Below are 18,997 nucleotides of genomic sequence, written 5' to 3'. Positions count from 1 at the left end.
CATTTTTTTTGGAGTTGGAGGTAACTGGAAGGTCGGATTTTTCTCCAAAGATATGAACGCCTCACCGCTCGCTTTCTACCTACGAGAGGCGACCCGCCCGGACTTTGAGAGCACCAGCCAATTAGCGGCGAGTGAATGTAAAATGAACCAATGGCGTGTCCGGAGCGGCGTGTAAGGGGGCGGGTGCTTCTGTGCAGCAGGCTTCTCCATAGCTAACAATAGCCGGGGATCTGCAAGTTTACTGTTAAAAAAAACCAGCCAGGAGGGCGACAGAGCAGAGCAGAGCTGAGCCGTGAGGAGAGCAGAGTTTGCCGAATACATGAGACTGTGTGTCCCGGTGTCGGAAATTATTATCTCCGCATTCTGGGAATTTCATTTGCCACCAGACAAGTGGTGAGTGAGCTTTTCGACTTTATTTCTTAACCTGTAAATGTAGCCGTTCATCTCCATTCTGAGCCGGGCATGCATGGTGCGGTTGTGAATTAGGGGCTCATTTGCCTGTGAACAGGAAGGGGTTAATGTTACTGTAACGTTAGGCTGGGACCACACTGTTATTCCTTATTCTTTATCCACATCCATATATTAAGGGCCCGGACCCTGCAGGCCCATCAGTCCGCTCAGAGCGGACTTGAAGTCAGGCACGACGAGGTTATTACAGTCGGATGGTGGATGATGTGATTAATATATTTTTTTATTACACCGGTTTCCTCCCAGTTTACCAGCTGGCTGTGATAACATGGGAGTTTCTACTGGCCAACTGATAACACGGCAGGGCGAATATCACATAGATTAATCGTGTTAGTTTTAATGAATGAATGAGTGAATAAATGGATGAGAGAAATCCACTTTTCCTTCTCTGAAATGGACCTCAAAGGATACCTCTGACATGATTCATCAGAAAGTCCATGCCGTGCCCGAAGCCTTTCTGTAGCCCAGGAATAGACACTGCTCTCACTTCAGAGCTCTGACATTATTCTCATTTTAAGTTTGTTTTACAGGTCTCGTCTGCTGTAATAATAAAACTAGACCATTAATCAAGGTATACTCGTGTTTAACTCACTCATACCTCATGTAATATTTTTCAATATTGTGTGGTTAAGTAATTCAGTACATTTACTCTAGTACTGTACTTAAGTACAATTTTGAGGTACTTGTACTTTTACTTGATTATTTTCATCTTCTGTTACTTTATACTTCACTAGCCTACAACTTGGAGGCAAATAGTTTATTGGTCCACTGCATTTATTTGATGATTTTACTCGTTACCTTGTTTGAGATTAATATTACAGACTATAATCCACAAATAAACTAATGATGTGTTATTATAGGTTAAGATACAACTTTAATGATCCCAGGGGAAAATGGACTACTCAGCATTATACACAGTTAAACATTGAATTAGGCTACAATTAAAATGAGCTCCACCTTTACCAGCTGCAACATTAAAGTGATAAACACATGAATGCATCAATAATTATAATTCAGTAATATAATATCTATTATTCTGAAATGCATTCTGCATAATGATTACTTTTGGTACTTTAAGTATATTTTGATGCTCATGCTTTTGTACTTTTACTTAAGTAAAGTTTTAAAAGCAGGACTTTTACTTGTAATAGAGTATTTCCACACTTGTATTGTTATTTGTACTTCAGTAAAAGATCTGAATATGTCTTCGTCCACCTCTGTTAATATCACTATAAGGATCCCGATGTGTCTGCAGTACGCAGCAGTGACCTCATTGTGCTGCAGATCCACATCACCTGCTGTGTCTTTAATTGCTGCAAACTTCTGTTTCTATGATATGTGCAGTAATCTGTCTGAAATACGCCTGTGCTCTTGTTTCTACGTGGCTCAGCAGAAATCACTGCACATCTCTTGATCCTGGAGAGTTAAATTCAGAGAGTTCATTCATATGCGAGTAGATTCTGTCAGACAGCATGCATCTAATCAATTAATTATTTTTTTATCAGCATGAGGAATTGGTTTCCTTCTCATTACTGCCTATTGACCCTTCAAACTGAGGCTCATTTTGACACGGATAAATAAGTACTTCTGTCAGGTTGAGTTGGGCTGATGTTGCTCTTTGCTCCCTGCTTTAACAAGTTTTCCCTTCGCCTGAGTGACCAGTTTCCAGGACAATGAAAAGCTGGTTAAAAATGTTGCTGGTTCGGTCCCGTGCTGTTTGTCCCACTGGCAGTGCCAAAAAAGAAGAAGACAGATTTCCTGAAAGGAACACATATAACAGTCAGCGCTGGTCTCAATGGAATTGATGTTGTTGTTTCACACCTGTATGAGCCGAGCAGTCACTTACATCTGGATGATTTACTTTCACTTATATTAGACCTAAAATAGTAATTCTCCAATAATAGTAATAATTTGTAATAATTAGCCAATTAATATATAAGTACATTAAGGAAATTAACAACTATTTTGATGCCTGATTAATCTTTTGTTATTTTTCAAGCAAAAATGCAAAACATTCCCTTTATTATACTTCCTCAAATGTTCAGATTTTCTGCCATTGGTTATATCATTTTATTTTAAACAAAGTTTCTTTTAAATTCGGACCATTGGTCAGACAAAACAAGATATTTTTGACGTCAGGACATTTTATAGGCCATATAATTTATCGATAGCGGAAATAAACATTAGTTGCATTCCCTACTTTAAATTTGAATGAGCTTTTAAACTAGGAGACAATATTTTCTGCACTGAACAATGTCATGTATTTTGTCTTTATCTTCTTGCTCAAACTCTACTTTGAAGCTATATGGAAGTTACAAGACCCATGACCCCATTTTTTACGACTGCACAATTACATCATATTTAGCCTAAATTGAGTTAAATATAACTAACTGGGATCTTTTGGATCTCCATCAGAATTAGTTACCGTTGGTTTGAAGAAAGCTTTTTGGCCCAAAATGAGTTTGTACTGGTGATTGATCCACTTGTCTACCGGCCTTTGTCAGAAGTGTTTCAAACTCTTAAAGCAGACTTCCTGGTGTGGCCGAGCAGCAGCGAGCTCAACCCATGGCTTGGGTTATGGTCTAAGGGCAGTGGCGGCACAGTTGTTGCCATGGAGACTTGGGGCGTGGCTAAAAGAGTGTTTTATGACCCCACGTGAAGCATGAGGCCACCCAGTTGTCGCTTTGACACCTCGACAGCATGAAGGAGAGAGAGGAAGGCCGGGAGGGGTTAATGACCCATTTGGCTCATGTGGCTTTGGGCTTGGGTACTTCAGGAGAGGTGTGTCTGTGTGTGTATGTTTGTGTGTGTGTGTGTGTGTGTGTGTGCGCGTGTGTGTGTGTGTTGTCATCGGAATCTGTGTGTTTTCCTTTTATGCCAGTCTTTGGGCTCTGTCTCACCTGTCATTGAAGTTATATTTTACCCTGAGAGTTTGTTTTGGCCTGCTGAACTAAAATACTTACAACACACACACACACACACACACACACACACACACACACACACACACACACACACACACACACACACACACACACAGATACGATGCACTTATTATTTCAGTAAATAAGATGGGAAATATCTGTTGTTTCCATTGTAGTAATTAGCCGATGTTTGAGTGGTTTTGCGAGTCATATTCAGTATCAAGTCAAGCAAATGCTAAATGTCTGCATTTATTTCGCATTTTCAGTCTTTGCGACCACAATTTTAACAACACGTGTCAGCATTCACCCATATTCATTCAGACTCTACACAAGCGATACAAGGCCACATGCTCATCTCACACTCGCACATCGTTCAGTATCTTTTATCTTCGACATGTTGACCACAGAGGCCGGGGATCGAATCACCGACCTTCTGACAGGTGGACGATAAATAAAATACTATCTTTTCTTGCATCTTGGTGCTGCTGAATGTGGCTTCAAATCCATATGGTACAGACATAAGAGTGGTATCAATGTTTTTTATATAACTCGGCAAGAGAGTGAATAATTGCATTTCCCAAAATATCAAACGATTTCTTTAACTTTGTTTAATTGGTGCAGAGTCAGCAGTGTTGTGGTAAAGAGGGAGCAGAGCTTAGGGGCGCCTCAGGAGATGGAAAATGAGGCGACGCTACACTACCTTGCTTTAAAAAAATAAAAAAATATTAAAGCATTTCGGTAACATAATTAGCCGCAGATATCAAGTACATTTATACACTGCCAGATTTCTACAATCAATAATGAACTAAATTACTTATATATATATATATATATATATATATATATATATATATATATATATATATATATACTTACTTATATATATATTTATATATATACTTACTTATATTTTTCTTTGCACTGTAGACACTCACACACAGAATCAACATAAATGGTGATATTGGCTGTGGAGCAGCCAGCAGCCTGCCAGCAGCTGAATAATGAATAGTCTGTCTGCCTGCAAGGCTGCTGCTGCTGGAGCTGCTGGAGCTGCTGAGCACGGCGTCTAGACGAACCCCGACAGCACAAAACTACACGCTCTCTCCTCGTCCCTCCATGAAACAGGCCCAATCCTGGATTGATTTTTTTCATCTTTAAGCATTTGATCCACTTCATTGATGTGGAGGCAGATGAAAGGAGAAATGGTGCATCTCTAAGCTGTTAATAGTATGGTTCAGGATCACAAAGATGGTGCTAATGCTGTTGGTCTAATTATGATGATCAGACCTGGAGAGAGGATTGGAATATTCCACTTGGCTAGATCTGCTTCAGTTCAGTTTCATTTAGGAGTCAGGGGAGGCAGAAGCCTTCACAGTTGGAGCTCCATTCAGGGATAACATGAGTGTGATTTAATTAGTTTTCTGTCAGCGCTGATCTTACTGTCTGTTGTAATGCAGCAACCACAGAAACTACAGAGAGGGAAAAGATACAGGAACTGACTTTTACAGGTATCTGAGTTCCCTGAATTAAACTCCTCTTCACCAGCAGAGAACAGATCCATGAAGATCCATCTTCGAGCACCGTCAGCCTCAAAGCTTGTTTATCTGGTCTGGAACAATAAACAATGTTTCTGATAATATTTAGCAAAACCTGCTTTACTAATTGTGTCATATTGCTCCCAATATCATCTATTTTAAGCTACAACCCGCTGGACAGCAGGCTGGTGGGATCAGAGGGAGCTGCTGGCATTTATAGTTAGTCTGGAACAATGAGATAATTCTATCAAAGTTATTTCCAGTCTTGTTGGGTGGATACTCCTCACCAGCACAACAAATCATTAGTATGAAATGATTATACTCACGGAATCCAATACTCTTAACCAGGCATGTTAATAATTAACAGTTTAACCGAATTTCAAGCAATTAATGATATTAGTTAAAGAATTTAGAATTCAAAACAAAAACAAAACTGAGCAAACCTTGGAGGAATGGCTTGTCACTAAAAGGAGAATAGCCGGCCCACCTTAAAGATCACTCCAGCTTAAGTGAGCCTGGGTCGAAGTTCTCGCTTACTCCGTGACTTCACTTTAAAATGCAGGTGACAACCAAGACACGGGAACGTGGCTTGGTTCTTAAGCAGTTGTAGCATTTATTTACTGAGAAAATAAACTGTACACACAATAAACTGTTCACGGCTATAACGTTACTGCTAACTTCATACTCATCGTCACACACATGGCGAGCTGCAATACACCGACGGGAAACTTGATAGAAACCCTGACAGAGGAACGTTCTATCAGACACCGTGCTGACAACCTTGCAGCTAGACTAACTGATGCAGTGCAGACTTAGTGGGAAAGAGGCTGCATGTGTCAACGACAATGCACGCAACATCGTGGCTGCATGTGTGATCTGAGGACTCCGCTGCCTGTTTTGCGTATTCACGGCAGCTGGTGATAAATTATGGATTCAGCCTGTTTGTGCATCGCTTATCGCTGCAGCTGGGCGGCTTGTTAGGCACTTTTTTAAAATTAGCATCCATTGCAGAAATGACGAACAGATAAAGAGCCTGATGAGGCCATATCCCAGCTTCATGAGAGCTGACATCATATGTGTGTGTGTGTGTGTGTGTGTGTGTTACAGTAAGGTGTGGCTGGTCCCGATGAGTGGGTGGTTCATCCACCATATGGTCTCAGAGTTCCACACACACACACACACACACACACACACACACACACACACACACACACACACACACACACACACACGCGCGCGCTCTCTCTCTCCTTTACTTTTAATCTGCCCTTTCCCAGTGTCACATGCACACACCTTCAAACGAACATGAGTGGCTAAAACTCAGTGAACACGTGAGAGATAAATGAATCATTAATGAGAGTTAAAATAGACCCAATATATAGAGGAAGGTTGTCTGTCACACCTCAGTCCTGCAGTCTTCCCCCGTGGGTGTGTGTGTGTGAATATTTCAGTGTTGAAGTATTGCGTTCACACCCTGCAGGCTTTGCATCCACAGAGAGATACTCTGTGTGTGTGATTGTGCATTACATGATTACATACTGTTTGTGTTGGATAGTGTGTGTCTGCTGGGAGATGAACACATGCATGTTTCCACCACATGACTGAGGTGACCCTCTCCACCGACAGTGTTTGGTCAACACACAAACACATGGTCAAGGTAAACGGGTTAAAGCAGTGTGAGTGTAATAATCATCTCATGTAACTTCTCTGTTTGTTCCGCTGGCCTAACAGACCAGAGTCTGTACAACACAAACATCTTTTTTTCACTGTAAATTCCTCCTAAATTATTTCTTCTAAATTTCGGGCTCTTCCTCATTAACCAACACTACCGTTGAAAGGTTTAGAATTAGCTGTTTATTTATGTATTTATTCTTCTTTCCTTCAGTAATGAGCCTTTTAACAGAGAGAATACTCTCTTATTGCTCTCTCAATCTAATTATTATTTTCATTATTGATTTATCTGTTAGTTGTTACTAAATTAATCATTTTGCGTATAGATGTCAGAATAAGTGCCGGTCAAAGTTCCCCAGACCCCAAAGTGACATCTTTAAATGTCTTGTTTTGTCCGACATACAGTCCAAAACCCCAAAATATACATTTTACAACAATATAAAATAGCGAGCAGCAGATCCTGTTTGGTGCGTTTGCTTTATTAATGACTTTAAACGATTGATAGAAAATGATTTGACAATAATTCTGATTATTAACTAAATGACTCATCGTTTGAGGCGGTCAGCTGACCATGTGTTACTCACACACGTGTTTCAAATGTTGCTCTGTGAATAAGGAACATATATTAAATGAAGGAGCTGAGGATCCACTGCACAGCGATGGCAGTTTGTAAATAACAATGTGTACTAATAAGATCTGATATAAGAGAAGTGGTTTTAATAATTCATAATGATTAATCATTTACAAATATTTGCCCGTTCAAGCTTGTCAAATGTGAGAACTTTGTTCTTTTCCTGAACATTATAGTAAACTGAACATCTTTGGGTTTTGTTGGTCGAACACAACAAGACCTATGAAGACTCACCTTCGTTTCTACAAAAGTGTGACGGCACGATTTGCTATTTTCTGACCTTTCTATAGCCAAAACGATTCATCAAGGAATTGTGAAAATAATTGGAAGATTTATTGATAATTTAAAGTATCGTGAATGAAATCACTGAAGTTTCCAGAACTGGGCTGTAGTGAATCATCACCGCATCTGATCGCAGAGTTTAAACTATTTTGAAGCAAACAAAAGAAATTACAATAGAGTCTATTTGCTTGCAGTGCGGTAAAGTTTATTAAAACTCGAATCTAACAGAGATGTTAAACTCGACACCTGACTGACAACTTTTAAACATCTAGGGCTGACTCCGACATTATTTACATTCATGAGTCTTATAATTATTTGAATTTAGTTTCCCTGCGTTGGATCAATATGTGTCTAAATGTATCTACAGAAAATACTTTTATAATGAAAGACCAAACATTTGCTTTCAACCTTCTGAAATGTGACGGATATTCTCTTTTTCTCAGTTCATTTTACATCATTTCATTTTTTTTTTACTATTGGCAATTTGAAGACAACACATTCTGGACCAAATCCTCAGCAGATTAATCAATAATATATATATAATCAGTAGTTGCAGCCCTTGTGTCTCTTGACACATGCAACATAAATGTTTCAACTCTCTGTTGGAAGGAGGGGCGACCTATCATGACGTGATCAAATGCCAACATCATGATATCATTTTTACTGATATCACGCAGCCGCTAGTGACGGCAAAACATTTCCAAATGTTCAAAGATAGCAATGCAGAAACTGTATCAGTCTGTTTCTTTCTTGTCTACCTCCTCTTCATCCCTCTCTCTTTCCTCTCCTCTTCTCTCTTTCCTCTTGCCAACCTCCTCTTGTCCTCTTCAACCATGTCCTTCTTCCTCTCCATACCTTTTCTCCTCACTCTTCTCTCCCTCCTCCTTTTCATCCCCATCCCTCTCTTTTAGTTATTTTGTACTTCAATCTTTTCTTCCTCTATGACCCACATGTCTGCATAGGCCATTTTGATCCTCTTCTTCACCTCTTCCTCCTTTGCTCACTCCTCTTCTCTAGTCTATCTGACGTGACCAGTGAAGCAACAATAATACTATTATCTATAAATACGCCATCATTTCTCTCACTGTCAAACAGCGGAAGCCTCTCTCTTGCTTTCATCCACTTCCTTCTATCCGCTATATATTCCGCTCTTTCAGCCCGAGGGATTATATCTCCGACTCTCACGTTTAAAGCAGAAGGAAACTATTTCAAATCAAAATGATTGAAGTTGGCATATTTCAGAAAAACAGCGTAACGATGCATGTACATCAGTCGTAAACAGTGCAGCAATTACACACGGTCACTCAAAATCCTAATAATTAAGTAAATGAATCTTTACTGTAAAGTTTATTTGCATGTTGAAAAGTGAGGAGCAGGAAGCTTTGTAGGTCTGACTGCTGCTGCAGCTGCATGTTCAGGAAATAATACTGCTGCTGTTGCATTTAGCAATTCTGCTCTTATACTGAATATTTGAAAAGTCTTGGAAGACCAATCAACGTAAACTAGTCCATGTGCAAATTAAGAAGAAACAACTAACTCGGGTTGTTTAAAGAAGTCGGTCAGTCATAATTGCACCAGCTCACTTTGGCTGCGACTGACTCATCACTCTCTGATATATTTAAATAATTCACTGACACAAAAGTGTCATGCATTTTTGATGCAGTTTTGATCAATGATGATTAGCATCATTATTATACCCTATGTAGTGGACTCAAAGTATCCCACAATGCATTGTGAAAAGTAGTGTACAACCGATGGTCACTAACCAAGCATTATATAACATCTTGCATTGCGCTGAAAGAAAAATGGCAGATGAACAACATTGAGAGAGAGCAGCGCGATTGAGACGAATCCATGAATCCACGCATCACAACCTAAAACGGACACAAAGTACTTTGTTTGTATTAATTTGAGAAAATACGCTGCGTATAATGTCATGTATTTATATCAAATACGCATGTTTTGCAAGCACAGGAATGGCGACTCCGCCACTAACAATAATAACTACAGTATAGAACATATTGAACATTACATACATAATGTGAAATAGGATTTTTTTATTTATATTTTGCTAGTGTGAGATGCCTACTGTACTTACTGTTGTGACTGTGATCTCAAAACCGTTTTGCTCTCTAAATAGACGAGATTCTAAGCTTTCGAACGATGTGTGGTATTGCGTAACTCCATCATGGCGGACTGTAAACAACACAGGGCAAGACACAACCTCCTGTGAAACTGTAAATAAACACCTGACGGCTTTGACTCATGAAAATCTTAAGGATTGTAATTTTCACTAAAACAAACATAAATAAAGAGATGCAGCTGTGTCTGGAAGAGTGTTTGTCTTTTATTTTCTGCCACCTTTTCTCTAACTTCTCTCTTTCCGTCTCTGCCTCGTTCTGTATACTCTGCCATATTCTCTCTCAGGGAGATTGAAAGAGTTTGTCAGATTTGTTTCCAGAGTCTCTCTGGTCCTCTTTCCTGATTTTGTTTCTCAGCTTTATCACTCTCAGGCCAAGATCCATCTCTCTCTCATCTTGTCCCTTCCCCGGGGGGATGTTTCATGCTGTGTTCTCACCTCCGGTCCAACAGAGAGACAAGAACAACACCCCCCCTCCCTCGCCAATGCACTCCAAATGTCAGCTTGTCCTCTACATGCACCGTTTCTCTCATATTATAAATGATTTGTTACATTGTGTCAGGCGTTAATGCATTTTAATGTGTCAAAACACTTGAAACAAACCACATCATTGATCCTGAAGACACGATTAGTTGATCAACAGAATCTTTCATAATCCATCAATTGTTTGTCATTTTTTAAAGCCAAACATGTCCTTTTTCTCCTCTCTGATGGAAGAGTAAATATTTTTTGGTTTTGGATTGTTGGACAAACAAAAGCGATGTTAAGACATTAACGGGGCTCTGAGAAGCTGTGTCATCACATTCTATAACATTTTATACACCAAACAATCAATTAATCGTGAAACATTCTGCAGATTAATTGATAATGGAAACAATCATTAGTTGCATCCCTAACTCATGCTGATAACCTTTTTTAAATGTAACTATTATAGGCTACTGATGCTGTGTAAGAATCCAACATGCTTTCATGTGTGCAGCTCCGCTGCTTGTCAGCGTTCATCAGATATCAGCGTGCCCAGCAGGAATAATTAGGCTCGCAGCCATGAAACACAATTACTCTCACATTTTTCTGTGACTTATTGCATGTGTTTTGTTTCACCTCACAGATAAAGACCGACAGCCGGTCAGTGCAAAGCAAAGCTGGTTTAGAAAGCAACATGTTGGCTGATCACTATGTTGTTGTGGTTGTTGATGCTTGACTTGAACAGACGAAGAGGAACTAAACATCCCGTCTTGTTGTAATAATAACAACGTTGTTATCAATGATAGCAATGAGGCTGGACGTGTGGCACTAGTATAACTCAGTGTTTCATAATGAATAATGAACCTGTAAATGATGGCAGCAGATTAGGTCTGGGTAATAATGTAATATTATCCTTACTTCTTATCTTTAATGAACATAACTTGTCAGTCCCTTTGTGTGCTCACGCAGTTATTGACTCCAGCGAAAACATTTTTTTTTGAAAAGTTAAACTCCAACAAATATGGATTGTAGCAGAATATTCCGTTAGATAAAAACGTGTTATGAATTTTGGAAAATATTATATATTTCTGTTAATAAATGTTGACTTTTGGACTTTACAACACTCTGGAGTTATTATAAATGTTTGGATCACACGAGTCAAAAACAATCCTACGCAGCCACCACTGGAATCTATAATATTAATAATATTAGTGAAGCTTAATCTTTATCTGCAACTGTGCAGAAATACTGGGTTCAAACAGGATGAATAAAGAAACTGTGCAGCATTTGAAAGTTGATTTAGAATTCATTCATGTTTCGTGCTTCATGCTTCAAACTATTCGGAACAGCCCTAATACAAACAGACTGGGACGGTTGGCACAGTGCTAGCCTTTGCTTATCACAGACGAACACCCTCTCACTAAGCTACAGGTACAGGTGAGCTGAAGGTTTCTCAAACATACATACAACTTATTATCTGATGGACTGATTTAGGCCAACTTACACAAGACATTCAGAGCGGCGGTATCCAGGTAAAGATAGAAGATACGGATGCCTGAGACAAATGAACACACAATGAAGGTGTAAAATGAAATATAACAGGTTCCAGAGTTTGTGTTTCCTGCCACAAAAGCTTGCCGTCCAGTCAGACGTCTGAGAGCACTGCTCTATACTTCTGAAAGGTCTTTCATGCTTTTAGGTTGTAGAAAGTCCTCTTTACTAATAGATGTTATTTTGTAAGTTTGTTCAGTTGATGGAGAACAAAACGCTGTACGACGTTCAACCAGACTGACGATGTAAAGGGCAGAAAGAGACAAAGATCCCTCTGAGCAACAGTTCAATCAGAAGAAATCCAGTCACTGTAAAAGAAACTGGACGCTCAGCATCAACATGTGTGCAGACGTTCTTTGGGTTTTGGACAGTTGGTCTAAAGAAGTCACCTTGGACTGTGGGGAAGCGTGACCTCTGACATTTAATAGACTAAATAATTAAAGCATGATTAATTGAGATTTGAATTGGCAGATGAATCGTTAATGAAAATGTTTGTTGGTTAGGGCCCTAATTTAAAAGATTGATAACCTTCACAATAAAGCAAAGGTATGAAAAATGACATTTGAAATAATCCAACTGATGTTCAAAGCAAACACATTGTCAGTTTTTAATTAAAGTTTGGTCAGAATAATACATTTGAGCAACAGAAATGTGTGGAACACATAATACCATGATAAGACCATATCATGACTAAATGACTCAGTTGATTTAATATAAAAAGAATAACTCATTATTTCGATGAATCACGTTATTCAAATGCAGGATGTTGTCTGAGGATTTATTTTGTGATTATGCCATAAACTATGAAATTCAAAGCTTTATTCCAAAACCTCAATAGAAGCTTTGAATGCAAAAAATGACATTCGGTACAGCCCTAGTGTGTAGGTGTGTGTGTGTGTGTGTGTGTGTGTGTGTGTGTGTGAGCAACACAGGTGAAATAACACTCACAACACCTAAAGCTACACACGGCTGACACACATCACATTAGCCTGTGCTAATGAGTTTAGCAACACCTTAATAAACCATAATCTAGAGCTACATTAGCATTACCATATGCTGTTGTCATTACGTGTGTGTGTGTGTGTGTGTGTGTGTGTGTGTGTCTGTCTCACATTAAGGTGTGAATGCGTGGACAGCTGCAGGGCTGTCACTCTCACCTCCTGCCCTCCTCGCTGTTTTGTTTCTCTCTCTCTCTCTCTCACTCCTCTCGTCCTCTCTCTCGCTCTCCTCTAATCTCTCTCTCTCTCTCTCTCTCTCTATCTTCTCTCTCTCTCTCTCTCTCTCTCTCTCTCTCTCTCTCTCTCTCTCTCTCTCTCTCTCTCTCAACCTTATCTGTTCAGCTCTGAGCCCCGATGACACCGACACACTGTGTACACACTAACAGCTCCTTCCCCACTTCTAAGACTGCAGACTGTTTGTTTGTCTGATGGCATGCCGACCCATCTGCTGAGGAAGTCAGAGACAGAGAAACTCTGTCCTCACTAATGTGAATGTATTTTAACATTTTTGTGAATGGGATTCTTTCCACACATAGACATTTCAAAACCGTCTATTAATGTACTTTCCTTCTTACAAAATAAACTTCATAGAAAGTATAGTATTCAACACAAAATCCAAACAGAAAGTCGACAAAATGATCCACACACACAATCCTCTGCCCCTGCAGCTGCTAACAGCAGGCTGTCCTTGCCAACATGCATGTGTTTCTAAGGTCATTAGAGGTGTAAAAAAAACAAAAAACATTAACAAGGGAAGCAAATAAGACCTAAATATTAACCAAACAAAATAAATAATATTTAAGAGCAAACTTGCATTTTGCTCCTACACGTAGATATACTTTAGTTTTAAGTCTATTTATCCGTCTATCTTTATGCACGTTGTGCATGGAGGGTGTCCACATACTTTACACCATATAGTGCATTTTAAAGAGTTTATGGTTTCACCTGTCTGTCTTTACTCAAGATTAAACGGATCTGTTAAAGGGGACATATTATGCTCATTTTCAGGTTCATACTTATATTTTGGGTTTCTACTAGAACATGTTTACATGCTTTAATGTAAAAAAAAGACATTTTCTCGTACTGTCCACATATACTTTTATTCACTCAGTTTTAGGATCTGAGCCCCCTTCCCGAAATAACCCAGTCTGTTCTTATTGGCTTTTAGAAAAATCGCAAAGATAGTTATCAAGCTGTCGGTGGAGATACTCAGATGGGGGATGGTATATTTTAATTAGTCTTCATGTGACATAGGAAGGGGAGCCAATTCTATTTGGCTTGTTGAATCCCAAGTTTTCTGATCTAAGCGGCCCACAAAAAACGACTGAGTTGTCTTATTTCACATATTTCATGCACTCAAGTTTTTCATCATATGTCCCTTTTAAAGTATTTTCAGTACAAAGACATGTAAATGCAGTTAATGACTTTGCCCGTTGTTACACCTTTTCACAAACATGGCCAACACACAGGCGTCTGCTTCTTCTCGTGTCCATCACTTCTCAACCAAAGTTCAGTTGTTCTGAAATCCTCTCGATCACTTCTGAGATTGACATTTAAGTGCCGTCACTGACGCGCCCTTCTCTTTTGACGCTGCTGACTGCAGGACTATAAAAATGGGATTCAATTAAGGGTCATAAAATGGCCCAGGAAATGATGTTAGCCTATGCTAACCTGCTAGCATTTTGTTACCTGTAAATGAAAGATGTTAATGACGACATTAATTGCTATACTAACACAAAATAAATTTAATATTCCAGGTAAAATTGAGCTGGACCTCATGTAAGAGAGACAAGGTGATGAACAGTGTGTAATAACAGCCTCTGTGTGTGTGTGTGTGTGTGTGTGTGTGTGTGCAGGCTGCGGGTTGAAGCTGCTTCTTTGCCTTTCTGTGAGCGTAGCGACCCGGACACGACGTTAGCAGGTAAGCATGGCTGGTGTGACACATGCAGCTCAACTCTCTGTAGTTATTCTGTGGATAGTGTGCCTTGCTCAGGGGCACTGTGGCAATGTTCGACTCATTATCACAGTGAGGTCGCTATAGCGATGGCGGACTACACAATTTGACTTTGTTTGGAATAGTTGAGATATAAACTGGGTTTATGTGGATTCCCGAAACATAATGACATGGCTTAAAATAATTCAGACATGTCAAAAAAACAAGCAGGTTAGAGTTTCTCTGTATGAGAAAACAAAGGTGAACTTAACAGAATGCAGTTAAACATTTAGCCAGAAGTGCGAAAAGCAGTAAAGTGCAGAGTGATGTTCATATGCACAGTAGTAATACAAATTCTAAATAATAATAATCAGTAAGGGGTCCATATGAATAAGCTAGAAATATTCAGTATAAGAAGTATAAATGAAGAATTAATTAGCTAATTATGACAATTTTACACAAATATCTAATGGGATAAAATGATCAAGTGATGACATTTTAGTTCAGTGTTACTCATTGCGCGGCTCGCCAAGCTTTAATTGGTGGCTTGCGTGGCAGTGGGCTAAATAAAGAGGTGATAGATATGATTATGGAGTCAATACAGATATTTCATAAAAACAAGCAGGGCTATTACATACAGTATATCTCAAAAGTGAGTACACCCTTTAGATTTTTGCAAATATTCTGTTATATCCTTTCAGGGGATAACATTATCCTACTGAAACTTTGATATAACTTAAAGTAGTCAGTGTGCTGCTTGAATAACAGTATAGATTTATTGTCCTTTGAAAATTACTCAGTACACAGCTGTTAATGTCTAAACAGCTGGCAACAAAAGTGAGTACACCCCATAGTGAACATGTCCTAATTGTGCCCAATGATGTTGTTTTCCCGCCCTGGTGTCATGTGACTCGTTAGTGTTACAAGGATTCAGGTGTAAATGATAAGCAGGGCTGTTAAATTTGGTGTTTTGGGCACAATTCTCTCTGAATGCTGGACAACATGGCACCTCATGGCAAGGAACTCTCTGAGCGCCTGAAAAAAAGGATTATTGCGCTTCACAAAGATGGCCTTGGCTATAAGAAGATTGCCAACACCATGAAAATGAGTTGCAGCACAGTGGCTAAGATCATACAGCGGTTTTCCAGGACAGGTTCCACTCGGAACAGGCCTCGCCAGGGTCGACCAAAGAAGTTGAGTCCACGTGCTCAGCGTCATATCCAGAGGTTGGTTTCCAAAAATAGACGTGCGAGTGCTTCCAGCATTGCTGCAGAGGTTGCAGAAGTGGGATGTCAGCCTGTCAGTGCCCAGACCATACGCCGCACACTGCATCAAATCGGTTTGTATGGCCGTCGCCCCAGACAGAAGCCCCTTCTGAAACCGATGCATAAGAAAGCCCGCAAACAGTTTGCTGAAGACAATGAATCCAAGAACATGAGTTACTGGAACCATGTCCTGTGGTCTGATGAGACCAAAATAAACCTGTTTGGGTCAGATGGTGTCCGGCGTGTGTGGCGGCACCCTGGTGAGGAGTACCAAGACAAATGTGTTTTGCCTACAGTCAAGCATGGTGGTGGCAGCATCATGGTCTGGGGCTGCATGAGTGCTGCCGGCACTGGGGAGCTGCATTTCATTGAGGGACACATGAATTCCAATATATACTGTGACATCCTGCAGCAGAGCATGATCCCCTCTCTTCGGAAACTGGGCCGTAGGGCAGTTTTCCAACATGATAATGACCCTAAACACACCTCCAAGATGACAACGGCCTTGCTGAAGAAGCTGAAGGTTAAGGTGATGGACTGGCCAAGTATGTCTCCAGACCTAAACCCAATTGAGCACATGTGGGGCATCCTCAAGAGGAAGGTGGAGGAGTGCAAGGTGTCCAACATCCGTGCGCTCCGTGATGTCGTCGTGGAGGAGTGGAAGAAGATTCCAGAAGCAACCTGTGCAGCTCTGGTGAATTCCATGCCCAGGAGGGTTAAAGCAGTGCTAGATAACAATGGTGGTCACACAAAATATTGACACTTTGGGCACAATTTAGACATGTTCACTATGGGGTGTACTCACTTTTGTTGCCAGCTGTTTAGACATTAACAGCTGTGTACTGAGTAATTTTCAAAGGACAATAAATCTATACTGTTATTCAAGCAGCACACTGACTACTTTACGTTATATCAAAGTTTCAGTAGGATAATGTTATCCCCTGAAAGGATATAACAGAATATTTGCAAAAATCTAAAGGGTGTACTCACTTTTGAGATATACTGTATAACCCATTAAAACACAGTGTCTGCTCTATTATCCTACAAATAATACAAATAATTGATAATAATAATTGATAAAAGAGGCAAATATAGACTAGAAACAAGATTTTTAAACTTGCTCAGCCGACACTGACTCACTGCGGAGTTGCCAGTTCTGGCGGTCTATCAGCACTACGATACATGGAATCGCAGTTTCGGGCTTCCGGTGGAATCGCAATGCATTCTGGGGTGGCAAGACTAGAAAAGTGAGCACCAACTCCACAAGCGCGGCCATATTGGATTTATTCTCTACGTGTTTACATTTTACATTGTATTTGGCTTTTAGTGTGTAAGCACCGCTCTTCTAGTTATGGGATTTGGACACCAGAATTGTGTGGTGAAAGGATGTTCAAACAGTGTGGTGTTTTTTAAAATGGCTGACAAAACCTAAAGCGAGCTATATATTGGTGCATCTCTTCAAACATTGTTAAAAGAGTTATTGGTGTATTGTAATTGTTCCTATTCAGTTTATTGTAATGTAACTGGCAGCTGCTCATTTATCTTCCATATCTTTGTTTTATCCAAGATACTGATGATACTGTGTATTAAACATAATATTTCCTCAGTAATTCCTTGCAGCAGTGGCTTTTAGAGTTCATCTTCTCGTCATTGGTCTGGTGCAGGTTACCCTGCAGACATGCTGCTCATCAGATCATTTGTCATTTCAGAGGAAACAGTTGTGGTTCTTTGAGGGAAACCAGAGTGTTTCACATTATGTAAGTTGGCTGTGATGGGATTCTGGTCTGATGACTCCCAGCATGCACCGCAGCCTCCATTATTTATGGTGTTGCCATAGTAATGGGGCTGGGGAGGGGCGGAGTCTGACAGCTGGTTGATCAGGGATGGAGACAGACCCCCATCCCCCTCCACCACACCTGTGTGTGTGTGTGTGTGTGTGTGTGTGTGGGGGGGGGGGGGGGGCTGAACAGGGACTCAGAGGACATGCATTTTTTATGCATGCATGATTGTAAGTGTTGGGAGTATTGCCACATTGTGTGAGTATTTGCAATGTACAAGTGCAGGCCTACACAAATGAAGTGGCTGATAAAATATCCAAATAATATATTTATTATTACATTTATTTTAGTAATTCTTTAGAAAATTCAATGATAACTTCCTGTTGTGTTTCTTTGTTCTTTCACCTCGGTTAAGTTTGGATAAATTGTGATTTGAACAATGCGAAAGTTTTTTAAAATTGTAAAAAGGATAATCTTTAGACAAAAAAACTTTTAGCAAAATATGACGATATACCCTTCATGAATATTCATTTTAACAAACGTCTGATTCATCAGATTTTAAAAATCACATTAATTAAGGATCCATTGAAAATAAGTTCCGTTTAAATTTCTTTATTACAGTATTTTCTATTGTGTTGGTCTGTCGCCCACAAATATCAGATCATGTTATTGCACTCTTTTAATCCCTTATTACTTTATTTCATTGTATGTCTTAAAGTACAATTGTTTCATTGCTAACAACTGTAGCTTTTGTGCATATAACAATTAAGCCTTTGAATCCTTGAATAATAAAGAGTGCACACACAGCTCAATGCCATTGTGATTAGTAGACAACAAACATAATCAACTGAAATGTGTCCATTATAGCATATTTTCAAATGCAACAACCTGTCAAACCTACAGTCCGTTTGTAATAACTTGCACAGCCTTCTGATGTCTGCTAATGTTTGTTGTCTTGTTTGCTTCTGTACTGGGTCAGAAGTTTGACTGATGAATATTTTTAATTTAGCATGAGACCGTTGGCTTCTTCTGATAAATGAATAAAAGAGAGAGAGAGAGCGAGAGAGAGCGAGAGAGAGAGAGCGAGAGAGAGAGAGCGAGAGAGAGCGAGAGAGAGAGAGCGAGAGAGAGAGAGCGAGAGAGAGCGAGAGAGAGAGAGAGCGAGAGAGAGAGAGCGAGAGAGAGAGAGAGCGACAGAGAGCGAGAGAGAGAGAGAGAGAGAGAGAGAGAGAGAGAACACTAAGAGAGTTTTTCTAGTGAACTCGTGTTGCTACTCGGCTTTCTTTCTATTCTTTGATCCCCTGCTCTTTATTCTCCTCTGGCCCCCACTTGCCCCCTTCCCTCTCTCTCTTCTTA

At 39.8% G+C, this 18,997-nt stretch overlaps 1 protein-coding gene across 1 annotated transcript in view; it reads left to right on the top strand.

The window, feature by feature from the left end:
* The first annotated feature begins 260 nt into the window (after nt 1-260).
* The window catches only part of pak1 (p21 protein (Cdc42/Rac)-activated kinase 1), a 50,700-nt gene continuing 31,963 nt past the window's right edge, over nt 261-18,997 (top strand). The window contains 2 exon segments of the mRNA XM_029446558.1: nt 261-393; nt 14,522-14,586. The gene's annotated coding sequence lies outside the window, so the exon portion shown is untranslated.

The sequence above is a fragment of the Cottoperca gobio genome, chromosome 13 (assembly GCF_900634415.1).
Source record: "Cottoperca gobio chromosome 13, fCotGob3.1, whole genome shotgun sequence".
In the NCBI taxonomy this organism is placed as follows: domain Eukaryota; kingdom Metazoa; phylum Chordata; class Actinopteri; order Perciformes; family Bovichtidae; genus Cottoperca; species Cottoperca gobio.
This window is presented reverse-complemented; position numbering and strand designations above follow the sequence as displayed.